The 15,277-nt window shown below is 39.9% G+C and overlaps 1 protein-coding gene across 1 annotated transcript in view; it reads right to left on the bottom strand.

Annotated features, from left to right (window-relative positions):
• The window catches only part of PLD1 (phospholipase D1), a 164,573-nt gene that overhangs the window by 119,972 nt on the left and 29,324 nt on the right, over positions 1–15,277 (bottom strand).

The following is a 15,277-nucleotide window of genomic DNA, read 5'->3' on the forward strand; positions in this document are numbered from 1 at the left end:
TAAGTTTATTCTCAAATTGTTTACTTTGTGTTAAAAGAGTTAAAGCGCATTATATTTGTTTATCTATATAGTTGGTTAATGTTAGTTAGATTATGATTATTATATTTATTACCCTGTATTCAGCTCTGGGAAGTGGGGTAGGGGGAAGGGGGGGTAGGGGAATGGGTTTGGGGTATATTTTGTAATTTTTTGTAAAACTTTTCAATAAAAAAAGAAAGAAATTTGCCTTTCAGGATGAGAGTGACATTATATATATAACTTTATGACACCCAAATCAAATGAGGCTTCGCTCCCTCCAACAGTGATTTGAGAGGTTGTGTGCTAAGAGTCTGGAGCCAAAATGAAATAACCTGCCAAGAGCCATCGGGAGACCCCGACAGTTCAAATGTTATAAACATGTATTGTAAGCTTAAGCTCTCTACAAGAATTTGAACTACTAGCAGCCAAGGGAAATTAGCAGGAGATAAGAGTAGAAAGACCTCAAGATGGGCTGGAGTTAAATCTCTTGTGGGCATGCAAGGACTCATGACTGATCACATGTTTGACCCTTCCCTCAGGCTCAGCCTGGTCAAATACTACATAACCAAGCTTTGTATGTTAGATGTTTTATAGATGGCACCTTCCCCCTACTAGGCTAGCAAAAATAGACAAAAAAACCTCACCGACATGCTGGAAGTGTAGAAGGCTTCCAGGGACTTACTATCACATGTGGTGGGAATGTTCAAAGGCTCAAAATTTTTGGAATCGGATAAAAAATTGGCTGGAAGAAATATTATTACAAAAAATTGATTTAAAACCAGAAATCTTCTTATTAGGGATAATTAATGATAAACTCAGCAAAGCATCTTTTTATTTACTACTGCATATTTTAACCGCAGCAAGATCGGCATACGCCCAAAAATGGAAAGGAAAGGAAACTCCCACTGAAGAAGAAATAATAAATAAAATTTTATCCTGCGCTGAAATGGATAGGTTAACCCTAGAGATTACAAATAAAACTGAAACAGAGTATTATGAAATTTGGAAAAATTTGTACAATTGGTTAGAGATAAGGAGATTCGCTGAGATGATTATCAATTGACTAGTTGATATTATAAGGACTTTTTATTAGTACTTATATTAGGACATAACTGAATGATATGTAAATACAATGTTGACAATTGAAAAATGGTTTATTAAAAAAATTACAGATGTTATACGCACAGTCTATTATACTCTGTCATGTTATAGAATGTATTTTAAGTTTCTGTCTTTCTTTCTGTAACATAAGGTAATACTAATAGCACTGTTGAAGCCAGGGAAGTTGAAGCATGTCCATTTCTGTTTTTAAAATGTACATTTAATAAAATTTGTAAAAAAAAAACAAAAAAACCCCAAGCTTTGTATGTTTTAGAGAACAGTTTCAAAAATAAAACTTTTATCCAAAGTCCTACACTGAACAGAGAGAGATGGACACAAAGACCCTAATTATTTTTTCCAGTGCAAGATTCCATGATGGATTATTACAATTTTTCCAGAACATCAATCCTGGAAAACAGAATTTGCAGGATATGGCCTATTCTTCGCAGGTAGTTCTTAAATTGTTGCAAATTTTATTTGCTGTAAATATCTAAATTAATTATACTGGTGAAAACAACAACACAGAGAGGTGAATTACAATAATGAAACCTAAGAACAAAGTTATTCATTGCCTTTCTTATTTGTTATTTTGGCACAACACAACTGAGATTGATACAGCAGTCTATGCCCATTAATGCCAAACTATTGTTCATGCTACTACTAAGTTCTTCCAATGAAAAGCTATGGAGAATTTTTGCAGTTGCTATTAAACCATACAAAAACCAAGGTATCATTTTCAATAACTTTTAGCCCTGTAGTACTATTTTAAAATTTATTGTAAAGATTACATCTTGTTAATTTTAAGCACATTTCTAGAAGATTCCAATAGAATAGAATAGAATAGAATAGAATAGAATAGAATAGAATAGAATAGAATAGAATAGAATAGAATAGAATGACAGAGTTGGAAGGGATTCAGGTTTGGAGCTGGATTTGTTATCCCAAAATACTGAATAAGACAGAAACCATTATGTGTTTCTCTGGATCAGAGGTAATTAGGAGACAGCTCTGGAAGAAAAATAAATATATCAGAGATTTTAAAAACTCTACAATTGACAAATTTATCTGTTCAAATTTTCTTGCTATTTCTGATGTCCGCAAAAATATTCTGGCTACAAATAGTGAACATAAATGGTTGTATGTACTGATTCTTTAAAAAAAAACTCCTAGATAATTTTTTTTTTTAATTCTGCGGTTCTTTTGGGTGGAGGCAGAAAAATTTTTCTGCTTCACTTTGCCATAAAAATAAAAAAATAAAATAAAATAATGTACTTTCTGTTACTTTTCTTAATGATTGTTAAACCATCATAATAACCAAAACTGACAGGACTTAGAGGAAGCAAGCTAGTATATAAATAATGAAATAAACCATACATCTCCCTTTACATTTTCCATAAACAAAGATCAATTTTGTTTGTTCGTTTTTCCTTAATCCACGAGGGTATCACCATAGAAATACTGGTTCAAAACAGACCAAATTAATTATGAAGCTTTTCTCCATAATAAATATAAATGCTCAGATCTGCATTTCTTCAGATTAAATGATGCTTGCAAAAATGAGTAAAGAAAACATCTCTTATTTTATCTTGTATTTTATCCTATCTTAGTTTAATATCTTGCTTTTTGTTCTGGTACTCAAGAAATTTCACAGAAAGCTCTGTTTTCATTCTGTTGTAACAATAATCATCCCAGAAATATGGGCTAATTCAAAGTCATTAAATAGGTTTCCATGATAAGAGAGAGACTAGAATGCAGGTATCACCAGTTATAATCTACTCATAACTGCTATCATATAATAGTTTATATAATTTCACCATTCTCTTAATCATACCATAGAAATACTATATAGCTTACTCATGTAAAACAATGTCTGAAGAAAACCCATCTACATATAAAACAAACAAGTGAGATCCTTCTTAGTTGTAGCACCCCAATCTCTTAGGGTGGGACAAACTTTCATGGGTCTTATTAAGTGTGTGTTATTTAACTTATTAGTTGAGTATTCTACTGATACATTTGTTTAGCTAGCATTGTTAACATAATGTATCCTGCACTAAGATAGATGCTATAACAAACAAGTAAGAAAAAAAAATACATGTTCTAATGCAGTGATCCCCAACTTCTCCCCAACTTTTCACAACCCAGCCGGGGAGGAGGGAGAGGGGATAGTTACCTGCAAGTGATAGATGCCGCTGCTTATCTGAGGGAAGATTCACACATGAGCACAAGGGTCCACCTCTCATGTGAAAAGAGCTTAGCACTCGCACGCACGCACATGGCACTACACTGCCCGGATCTGAACAGGCTGCCCAGGGATTGGGGACTCCTGGTCTAATGGTTAAGGTACTCATCAGGAACGTGGAAATGTGAGTTCTCATATTGACTTAAGGAAGGAAGCCAGCTGGATGATCTGAGCCAGTCTCTGTCTCTAAGCCTTAGGAAGAAGGCAAGGACAAACCACTTACAAGACAACTGGATAGACTTTTTCAAGTAGTCACGAGAAGTCAAGATTGACTTGAAGAAACATCTCCCACCCATCCCAAAAGGTGGCACTTTGAGCATTGGAATCTCAGTCTTTAGTACTACATTCAGGGGCTGCCACAAAGAAGAGGGAGTCAAGCTATTCTCCAAGGTGCCTGAAGGTAGAACAAGAAGCAACGGATGGAAATTGATCAAAGAGAGAAGCAACCTAGAACTAAGGAGAAACTTCCTGACAGTTAGAACAATTAACCAATGGAACAACCTGCCTCCAGAAGCGGTGAATGCTCCAACACTGGAAGTTTTTAAGAAGAGACTGGACAGCCATTTGTCCAAAATGGTATAGGGTTTCCTGCCTGAGCAGGGGGTTGGACTCGATGACCTCCAAGGTCCCTTCCAACTTATTATTATTATTATTATTATTATTATTATTATTATTATTATTGATCATCGCACAGTCAGCCAGATGTTCAGACTGGATTTGGTATTTTGTCTACCTATCGAGTCCTTACCCAGGACCTGGGATAGGCAGATGTGGATGTTTGATGGTATTACAGGTATCGTCGCAGGATGGAAGCAGTTCCTAATAAGGCCGCCTTTTGCAATTGACTAATAGCAAATTTGTCAATGCCAATGGTGTTCAAGTGGTGCTCCAGTTGTTTTGGGATTGCGCCCAAGGAGCCTATGACTATTGGTACTACCCTTGCTTGCTTTTGCCACAGTCTTTCTATTTCTATTTGTAGGTCTTTGTATTTTGTTATCTTCTCCAGTTCTTCCTCTTCTATTCTGCTATCACCAGGCACTGCCACGTCCACTATCCAGACTTTTTTGTCTTTCTTATCGACAATTGTTAAGTCTGGGGTGTTATGTTGCAGGTGCTTGTCTGTTTGAATTCTGAAGTCCCAGAGCAGTTTAATTTTATCATTTTCTATGACTTTCTCTATTTTATGATCCCACCAGTTTTTGCTTACAGGCAAATGATATTTTTTGCAGATCTTCCAATGCACCATTGTTGCTACTTTGTCATGCCGCTGCTTGTAATCAGTCTGTGCAATCTTCTTGCAACAGCTTACCAAGTGGTCCACTGTTTCTTCAGCTTCTTTGCATAGGCGGCACTTACTGTCTGTTGCTGTCTTCTCAATTTTGACTTTGTATGCATTTGTCCTTAAGGCTTGGTCTTGTGCAGCCAGAATTAGTCCCTCGGTCTCTTTCTTCAATTTTCCTGCTCTTAGCCATTGCCAGGTTTTATTATTATCTGCTTTCCCAGCTATTTTTTTAATGTATTGGCCATGTAGTGCTTTGTCTTCCCATGCCTCTATTCTGTTCTTCATTTGGTCTTTCTTGTAGGCCAGTTTGGTCTCTCCAGTAGTTAGTAAGCCTTCCTGATATACTAATTTCAGTGCATCTTCATCATTGTTCTTCAGATATTCTTCCAAAGCCATTTTTTCTTCTTCAACCATCTGATGTACTTGTAGCATTCCACGCCCACCTATTTGCCTTGGTAGATAAAGTCTATCAATGTCACTGCGTGGATGAAGGGCATGATTCATTGTCATTATTTTTCTGGTCTGCCTATCCATTGCTTTTAGTTCTGCTTGAGTCCAGTCCACTATTCCAGCTGTGTACTAATGACTGGGATTGCCCAGGTGTTGATTGCCTTTATGGTATTTCCTCCATTGAGTTTGGATTTTAAGATCTTCTTCACTCTCTTGATGTATTCACCTCTAATCTTTTTCTTGACTTCAGTGTGCTTGATGTTGTCAGCTTGAAGGATACCCAAGTATTTGTAGTACTCTTCCTCATCCAGACTCTTAATGTTATTTTCGTGGGGCATCTTGATTCCTTCAGTTTTCACTATTTTTCCTTGTTTGATAGTAAGTGTGGCACATTTGTCCAAGCCAAACTCCATTACAATATCTTGGCTATATATACGGACAGTGTTGAGCAGCGATTCTATTTCAGATGATGTTTTTCCATACAGCTTCAGATCATCCATGTAAAGGAGGTGGGATAGTCTGGCAGATGTTTTTGATGTTTGATAGCCATGTCCTGAGTTATTCAGTATTGTTGACAGAGGAAACAGTGCAATAACAAATAGTAATGGTGATAATGAATCTCCTTGAAATATTCCTCTCTTGATATTAACCTCTCCCAGCTCTCACCATTGATCTGCAACTGTGTCTTCCATTGTGCCATCGATCTTTGCACAAATTTTCTGATGTTTCTACTGACTCCTGTTATTTCTAGGCACTTGATTATCCAATCATGTGGCAGAGAGTCAAATGCCTTTTTGTAGTCAATCCATGCCACATTCAGGTTGGTCTTCCTTCTCTTGCAGTTTTCCAAGATCATTTTGTCTATTAGGAGTTGATCTTTTGTTCCTCTGCTATTGGGGCGGTTTCCTTTCTGCTCAGGTGGAAAGAGATTGTTTTCAACTAGATGCTGTTGTACTGCATCAGCTACCACACCAGTTAGTAATTTGAAAGTTGTTGGTAAGCAGGTAATTGGCCTGTAGTTACCTGGTGTTGCCCCTCTTGCTGGATTTTTCATTATTAGGTAGGTTTTCCCAGTTGTTAGCCACTTTTCAATTTCTCCTCCTTGTAGTATATTGTTGAATTGCTTGGCAATGAGTGGGTGTATAACAGTTAGATGTTTCAACCAAAACCCATGCAGTTCATCTTCACCTGGTGCTGACCAATTTTTGATTTTCTTTGCTCTTTTTTCTACCATTTTTGTTGTTATTACTAGTTCTTTCATTTCAACTTCTGTTTTATTTGCATCCACCTCTTTTAACCAAGCCGCATCCTTGTTGTATTTCTTTGGGTTATCCCATATCTGCTTCCAGAACTGCACTGTTTCTTCCTTGTCAGGTACTGACTGATTCCTTGCAGTTTCTCCATTGATGGATTGGTAGAAACGTTTCTGATTGGATTGAAATTGGAGGTTCTGCCTATAGTTTGCAATTCGAGCTTCATATCTACTGATTTTCCTGGCTATAGCTGTTATTTGTTGCTTTATTATTTCCAGTGCTTCCTTGATCTTCCTTGTTTCTAAGTGGTATTTCTTGATTAGGTATTCTTTGGTCTTCTTGTTCTTCAGCTTCTTTTCTTTCATCTGTTCTAGCTTGCTTGCATGTGATCTTAACTTGCTGATCTTATTTTCTAGTCTAACCTTCCATTTTTCTGGTGCACTGTTTGTTTGTTTTTCTTTTTTGTTGATTTTACATCCCAGGTATTCTGTTATAACTGCAGCTGTGCTGTACATTAATTGGTTTGTTTCTTGCAGTGAATTGGTGCTTATACTTGCTATTGCAGTATTTGCATCTTTTAATGCTTGTGCTAGCTGTTTCTTTGGAACAAGCTTCAATGCAGGCAGCCTTATTCTGTTGTTTTTGTGCTGTTCTAGATGCTCAATTATTCTTTGTTTCAATTCTTTTATTTCTTTAGTTAGAGGGTTTTGTTCTTCCTGAGGAAGAGGTGCCTGGTTTCCAAATGAGAACAGTTGTATATCTCTACTGGATTCTTTCACTGCCAACTCCCCCTGGTTTGCCTCTACATTCTGAATTACTTCTTGTAAGGCTTTGATTTCTTTGCCCTGGGTAAACCTTTGCAGTTCGTCCAATTCTGTTTCTGTAAATACTTTATTTCGTGTTATAAATCGGCGTTGATCTGCTAGTCTCTGTTCTGTTATTTCTGATTCTGGATGTTGTTCTTTCCAGAATGGTGCATTCGTTTTAGATATCCTCTTCTTGTTGGACTTGATCTGTAGTAACAGATCATTATTTCTTTGTTTTCCATCACTGTGTATCTGCGACGGGTAAACACCTTTTCTTCCAGTAGTTCTGCAGCTGCTGGCCCTGGTTGCTCAGCCAACAGTCCTGAGTCCTGTAACCCATTTTTCACCAGATATCCAGGAACTCCAATATCTAGTGCGGACCTTGTTAACCCGGGCGACGTCCGAGCCGGTATGGCATTCTGAAATTTACGTCTCACCATATTTTTTATGGGAGAGACACTCTTTGTCTGACTCCTCTGATGAGACCTGTCCAGTATGGTTGAACCTCTGGCATAGCTCTCATCTTCCTCAGAGTACACAAGCCCCACAACCACGTCAAGGTAGTGCCTCACTGGGGGTTTATTATTATTATTATTATTATTATTATTATTATTATTATTATTATTATTATTCTCCAAACCACCTGAAGGCAGGACAAGTAGCAATGGATTGAAATTAATCAAGGAGAGAACCACTCTAGAAATAAGGAGAAACTTCCTGACAGTTAAAACAATTAATCAATGGAATGGCTTGTCTTCAGAAGTTGTGGGTGCTCTATCCCTCGAGGTTTTAAAGAAAAGATTGGACAACCATTTGTGAAATAGTATAAGATTTCCTGCTTAAGCAGGGGGTTGAACTAAAAAACAGCTTGCCCTCAGACATTGTGGGCGATCCATCACTGGAGGTTTTTAAGAAGAGACTGGACAGCCACTTGCCTGAGATGGTATAGGTTCTCCTGCTTGAGCAAGGGACTGGACTAGAAGACCTCCAAGGTTCTGTTCTATTCTATTCTATTCTATTCTATTCTATTCTATTCTATTCTATTCTATACTCTAAGGTCCCTTCTAATTCTGTTATTCTATTATTCAATCATGCATGTGGAATAGAAGATTGACTGCTTTGTAGCGATGGATTCTGTCCATCTATATCCAGATGTGCTTTCCTTGTATGTTTGTAAATTAACTGAGTCTTCATCCCTCTTCCTTCTGAGCTAATGCTCAGCCTATTGGATAAGTCCCAAAGTTGGAAACAAATAGTCAACTTTTCCACTGTGAGCTTAGTGGTTTCTTGTTCTCACATGTACTCTACCCTTAAGCTCATTTGCTTGCTTAGAAGTCTTCACAACCTCTCTCCTTTTCCATCTGCTTTGGCAGATGGTTCCTGGTGATTACAGTACCTCTAAAATACATCAGAGTGGGTGAATTGTCTGACAAATGAAGAGCAGTGATTATATAATTTTTCACTTATGTTGTTTCATCTGCTTTTAATTGAGAGAAAGGTCCTACAACATTCTGGGGTGGATGGGAGTGGAATAGTGCATTGGGAAAACATCCAAATGACAAGTTATGTGGTCAATATATTGAAATTCATTCTTATGTAATTTAAAATATGTGGGCAGAAATAGTGAAGGCATCTGCCCGCCTTTATATCTTCAATCATTTCAGCAACAAACAATGAAATGGAGGGGGTGGGGGGGGACAGAAAGCTGAAAGTCTTTCTCTTCCCACGCAGCATTTCCCTCTATCCTTTCATTGCAAGGGAAGATATTTTAAAGAGCTTAGAAAAATGAACAGAAAATGGATGCATAAATCAATACTCAGGTTTTGCTGCCTAAGCAATGTGTACTAAAAGGAAGACAGGTCTTACATCAATGTAATTGCTTTACAAATCAAAGTAAGCATATTCAGGCATTGCCATGAAGGTCTCCAAGCTAATTTCATGGGGTACACATTGACAAACTGAGAAGTGGAAACATCATGAGTGCTACCTATTCTGAAACACCATTTGCTCAACAGTTCAATGTGTCCTTCCAATCTTGTGTGTTTCCAAAGGCCTGCAATAAGTGTATATATTCCATAACGTATACAGGGAGTCCTCGACTTACAACAGTTCATTTAGTGACCGTTTAAAGTTACGACAGCACTGAAAAAGGTGTCTTATGACCGCTTTTCACACAAACCTTGCAGCGTCTCATGGTCACATGATCAAAATTAAAATGCTTGGCAAACGACTCATATTTACGATGGTTGCCGTGTCCTGTGGTCATGTGATCACCTTGTGTGAGCTTCTGACAAGCAAAGTCAATGGGAAACCAGATTCACATAACAACCATGTTACTAACTTAACAACTGCGGTGGTTCATTTAACGACTGTGGCAAGAACGGTCGTATCAGGGGCGTTAGACCGGATCGCGCCTTTGCGACCTCTCCGTGATTGTGGATCCCGGAGGGCACCTTGGTTTACCGAGGAGCTACGGTAGATGAAGCATCAGAAGAGACGTCTAGAGCGATGCTGGAGGGCTAGTAACTCCAAACCCGACCGGACACTTTTAAGTGCCTATATTAGGACTTATTTAGTGGCGATACGAGCGGCAAAATGTTCGCATTTTTCCGCACTTATTGCGTCTGCAGAATCTCACCCCGCCGCCCTATTTAGGGTGACCCGTTCCCTACTTAACGTTCGGGAAGCCAGGGAGCCCTTACAGGGTAGGGCGGAAGAATTTGTGCAGTTTCTATCAGACAAAATCGCTTGGATTCGGACGGACCTAGACTCCGATTGGGCAGGGCCTTCTGAGATGACTGGGGCAGGTCTTAGCCCAGTTTTATGGGATGAATTTGAGTCGGTGACCACTGAGGATGTTGACAGAGCGGTGGGATCGATGAGCGCCTCCACTTGTTTATTGGACCCGTATCCTTCCTGGTTGGTCTCGGCTGCCAAGGAGGTGACACAAGGCTGGCTCCAGGTGTTGATCAATGCTTTGTTGAGGGAGGGGTCTTTCCCGCAACCCTTGAAGGAAGCGGTTGTGAGGCCCCTTCTCAAGAAGCCTACCCTGGACCCGGCTGATTTAAATAACTTCCGTCCAGTCTCCAATCTCCCCTTTTTGGGGAAGGTTGTAGAGAGAATGGTGGCGCTCCAGCTCCGACGGTCTCTGGATGAAGCGGATTACCTAGACCCTTTTCAATCTGGCTTCAGGCCCGGCTTCAGAACAGAAACTGCTTTGGTCGCGCTGATGGATGATCTCTGGCGGGCCCGAGACAGGGGTTATTCCTCTGTCTTCGTGCTACTTGACCTCTCAGCGGCTTTTGATACCATCGATCATGGTATCCTTTTGCGATGACTTGGAGGGGTGGGAGTGGGAGGCACCGTTTTACAGTGGTTCTCCTCCTACCTCTCTGGCCGGTCGCAATCGGTACTGGTGGGGGGGCAGAGGTCAACCCCAAGGCCCCTTGAATGCGGGGTGCCGCAGGGGTCGGTCCTCTCCCCCCTCCTATTTAACATTTACATGAAGCCGCTGGGCGAGATCATCAGACAGCACAGGGTGAGGTTTCATCAGTATGCTGATGATACCCAGTTATATATCTCTTCCCCGAGCTCTCTCAGTGAAGCGGCTGATGTGATGGGCCGTTGCCTTGAAGCCGTGAGGGTGGGGGTTAACAGACTCAATCCTGACAAGACCGAGTGGCTTTGGATGTTGCCTCCCAAGGATCATGTTAACTGTCCACTGTTGACTCTAGCAGGGGAAAATATACCTCCTTCGGAGCAGGTTTGCAACTTGGGTGTCCTCCTTGATCCACAGCTGAATTTGGAACATCATTTGACAGCTGTGGCTGGGAGGACCTTTGCACAAGTTCATCTGTTGCACTAGTTGCGACCCTACCTGGACCGGGAGGCTCTCCTTACAGTCACTCATGCCCTTGTCACCTCATGCCTGGACTACTGCAACGCGCTCTACATGGGGCTACCCTTGAAAAGTATTTGGAGACCACAGTTGGTCCAGAATGCAGCCGCGCGAGTGATAGCGGGTGTTCCTTGGTACATCCACGTTACACCTATCCTCCGCGAGCTGCACTGGTTGCCTATTGGTCTCCGGGTCCAATTCAAGGTGTTGGTTATTACCTTTAAAGCTCTATATGGCTCAGGGCCAGGCTATTTGCGAGACCGCCTACTACCTCATAGTTCCCTTCATCCGGTTAGATCCCATAGGCTGGGCCTCCTTCAGGTCCCGTCGGCCAAGCAATGCCATTTGGCGGGGCCGCGGGGAAGGGCTTTCTCTGTGATGGCGCCCATGTCTTGGAACCAGCTCCCCCCGGAGATTAGGACCGTTCCCACCCTGTTGGTTTTCCGCAAGCTGCTTAAGACCTGGCTTTTCCGGCAGGCCTGGGGTTTATAAAATCTGACCCCTGGATGAATGTTACTGTATTGTTTGTCTTGTTAAGTTATATTGTGTTTTTATTGTTAGCCGCCCGGAGTCCTGCGGGAGTGGGGCGGTCTATAAATTTTAATAAATAAATAAATAAATAAGATGGGGCAAAGCTCATTTAACAAATGTCTCGCTTAGCAACATAAAACTTTGGGCTCAATTGTGGTTGTAAGTCAAGGATTACCTGTACAGTGGGGGTGATCAGGAAACATACAAAGCTGTAAGGGGCTTTGTTGAGTTTTGTCTCAATGTGCTGCCCAAATCCATCCTCTGTTTTTTTTTTTTCTAAATCACAATTTATGTATTTAGCATGTTCTGCCAATAGAGACAATTATGCCTTATGTAATAAATGATGGTTATTTAGCACAGAGTATCACAATACTCTTTGCAGCAGTACCCACCTGCCTGTGCTTCACAGGGCACACATCCATATTCCCCAATTGATCTTCTTGTGTTCTATAATGCCTACCCATGGCCTCTGCTGGCCTGCCCATACTCTCTAGTGCAGGAGTCTTCAAACTTGGCCCTTTTATGACTTGTGGACTTCAACTCCCAGAATTCTTCAGCCAGCGTGCCAAGTTTGAAGATCCCTGCTCTAATGCCTGCCCATGGCACCCACAAAACCTAACCTCACTCCTTGCCTAAGATTCCCAACTCTTTCCAACAAATGACTGTAAAGTGGCAACCAGAAATGGTGGGATTGCCAGTGCTAAGTGATGTGGTCACATGACATTGCATTTTATGACTGCATTGTTTAGCAGTAGAAATTCCCCTTTCAATTGCTGTCATAACCCGAGGACTACCTGCAGTATTTGTGTAGGAAACCACAAGAGACTCTCAGGTCTCTGGGGAGCTGCAAAACGTCACAAGGAAGACAATTACAAGTCCCTTCTGCAGGATTGCCAAAAATCTATTTTTGAGGTTGTTAGGTTATGTTTCAGTCCTACATTGTAGGCCATCTGGAATCTCAGGATCTGAGTGTTATATAAATAGATCTACATAAATAGATGTTTTCTGTATGAAGCTGTATTTGTGTAGCCACCAGATGAACTTGACTCAAGCATCTTTACTTTTTGAAGCCATATAAATCGGGCCATTTCCATTCATTTAGCACTGTAACATGCCACGAATGTGGCATCTTTCCAACTCCTCTTGATCCAGAAACTGCATTTCCTCACGGCCTTATTTTGATTGCTGTACAATGTCTCACAGCTTACAGGCTGACATTCCAGGAATTTCAACATTTTGAACCTATGAGCTTCCCCATTTAACTCACCCTTTAACAAGGTAAAAGCAGAAGACCTATCAAGAACCTTCTGCTTTGTTGATTTGCTTGCTAATTAACATCCTGGCTGAACACATTTTAGCGCCCATGATGAAGGACGAGACATTCCTCACACAGAGGAGGATCAGCACAGCAGCTTAACCTGACTTAACCTGTTGATGATAGACAGCACCCACTGAATCTTGAATGAGATTAGATTTAAATTAGAGAAAGCAAAGGGGACTATGTAATAGCAATAGCACTTAGACTTATATTCTGCTTCAGAGTGCTTTACAGCCCTCTCTAAGCAGTTTATAAAGTCAGTATCTTGCCCCCAGCAATCTGAATCCTCATTTTACCGACCTCGGAAGGATGGAAGGCTAAGTCGATACAGGTGAGTCTTTGACTTACAGCCATTCGTTTAGTGACTGTTTGAAGTTATAATGGCAGTGAAAAAAGTGACTTACAACCATTTTTCACATTTACAACCATTGCAGCATCCCCATGGTCGTCTGATCAAAATTCAGATGCTTGACAGCTGATTCATATCTATGATGGTTGCAGTGTCCTGGGGATCCTGTGATCACCTTTTGTAACCTTCTGACAAGCAAAGTCAATGGGGAAGCCAGATTCGCTTAACAACTGTGGTTACTAATTTAACAACTGCAGGTGGTTCACTTAACAACTGTGGCAAGAAAGGACATAAAATGGGGCAAAATTCACTTAATAACTGTTTTGCTGAGCCTCAGAAATTTTGGGGTCAATAGTGGTCGTAAGTCAAGGAATACCTGTACCTATTATTTCAATAGGTACAGCTGAAGGGGTAGCCATTTTAGTCCCTTTACACATCTTAGCAACTCCTAACTCCCCGTTATTTAATAGTAAAGAAAAAAAACAGCATTCTGGTAAAAGGTGTTTAAACCTTTCCTTGCATGCTTTTTCTCCAAATACGTATTACAGACTATGCAATTACCTCTGCGGGGAAGAGGCGGGGCGGGAGGAGAAGGCAGACATAAATGTTGTATCTGAAGTTCCCTCCTTTAAAAAAGCAGTTAGCATATCTTTCCCAAAGGAAAGGCTTTGAATTTAAGTCCACAACCAACCTTAAGAAAGAGCCCATTCCCATATTTTTAGCAGATCTAAAAGGATCCTAAAAAGATAATTGGCTTAAGATACTGCAAATTGTTTTGAATTAAAGAAAAATAATTTTTTTCATGTTAGTACAGTAATAAAAGATTTAGCTTGGAGAAAAGTGTTACAAAAGAATATATCACCTTTACTAATACCTCTTTTCCTGATCTTCAAAGTAGCTCGGCAGAGTTAGCCATTGTTTTTTTTTTAAAAAAAAAAAAAAACACAAGAGATTTTCTTATTTCAGATCTTGCTTAGAGTGCCTCCTTTAACTAGCTAAAGAAGGAAAGATTTTTTTAATTACTAAGGAGGAATAAAAGAAGGAAGCCAATCAATCAATCTGACAACTGACTTGGGATTTTGTCCCTATTATTTATGCCAAAGAGGGCCATCTGGGAGTCTCAAAGAACATTTCAGACACTTTATAATGAAAATTGGACATCAACTGTACAGTATGATTGATCACAAACATCCAATTCTGTTTATTTGAGTATGAACCTTTATATTTTGCAGTGAAAGGTCACTGGATGTGAAATTCAATGGAAATGCATGCTGCATTCCAAAAATAATTAGTTACTTATTAGCTGAAATTTCTCACATCACATCATCTGCTTTAGGCCCCCAAACATCTAAAATAAGAACACCAGCCTTATCATTCACAGTTCTCTGTACTATCCTGGATATTCAAAAGAAGTATCAAAAAATAATCATTATTTCTTAATTTTAATTACTTGAAAGAATGTCTCCTCTTAAGCCTTTTTGCTGATAGTTGGTGGCTATTCAAAGGAGAATTTCCTTTTACAAGAAACACAAATAAATCTTCTCTCCTAACTACTTTTCCCAGTTTGAAGTCTCCTGGCTACTGCCTAAAATGCAATTGAGAAAAGAACATTTAAACTGGTAGTGGAACGATTAAGTTCCTTGCCTCACAATTTTTTCACTGGATATCATGTTCTTCCAGATTCACTTTGCAAGGGTGAAGGAATTACTGAACTCTGAAGAGTTTTTTTTCAGAAACCCCTTTACCACCACTGTTCCTAAATCTAATCCCTGACTAATAAGAACCTGCCCAAACCGTCTCATACATGTGTAGGATAATCTGGAATCCAGCTTTTCCTAACAGATGAAAGTGACATTTTGATTTCTGCTTTGGCTGAAGCTAGGAAGATGTGGTGACGTGGTTCCTTCTGCAACTTTCCACTAAGCAAATAATCATAATAGAAGCTTTTGTGACTTAAGTAAAATATTTGATAATCAGGAAGCCAGAAGTAAGACTGGAAAAAATATTAGACAAGTATTATTAACAGTAA

This window comes from Crotalus tigris, unplaced genomic scaffold (assembly GCF_016545835.1).
Source record: "Crotalus tigris isolate CLP2741 ecotype Arizona unplaced genomic scaffold, ASM1654583v1 scf7180000017549.6302385, whole genome shotgun sequence".
NCBI lineage: Eukaryota > Metazoa > Chordata > Lepidosauria > Squamata > Viperidae > Crotalus > Crotalus tigris.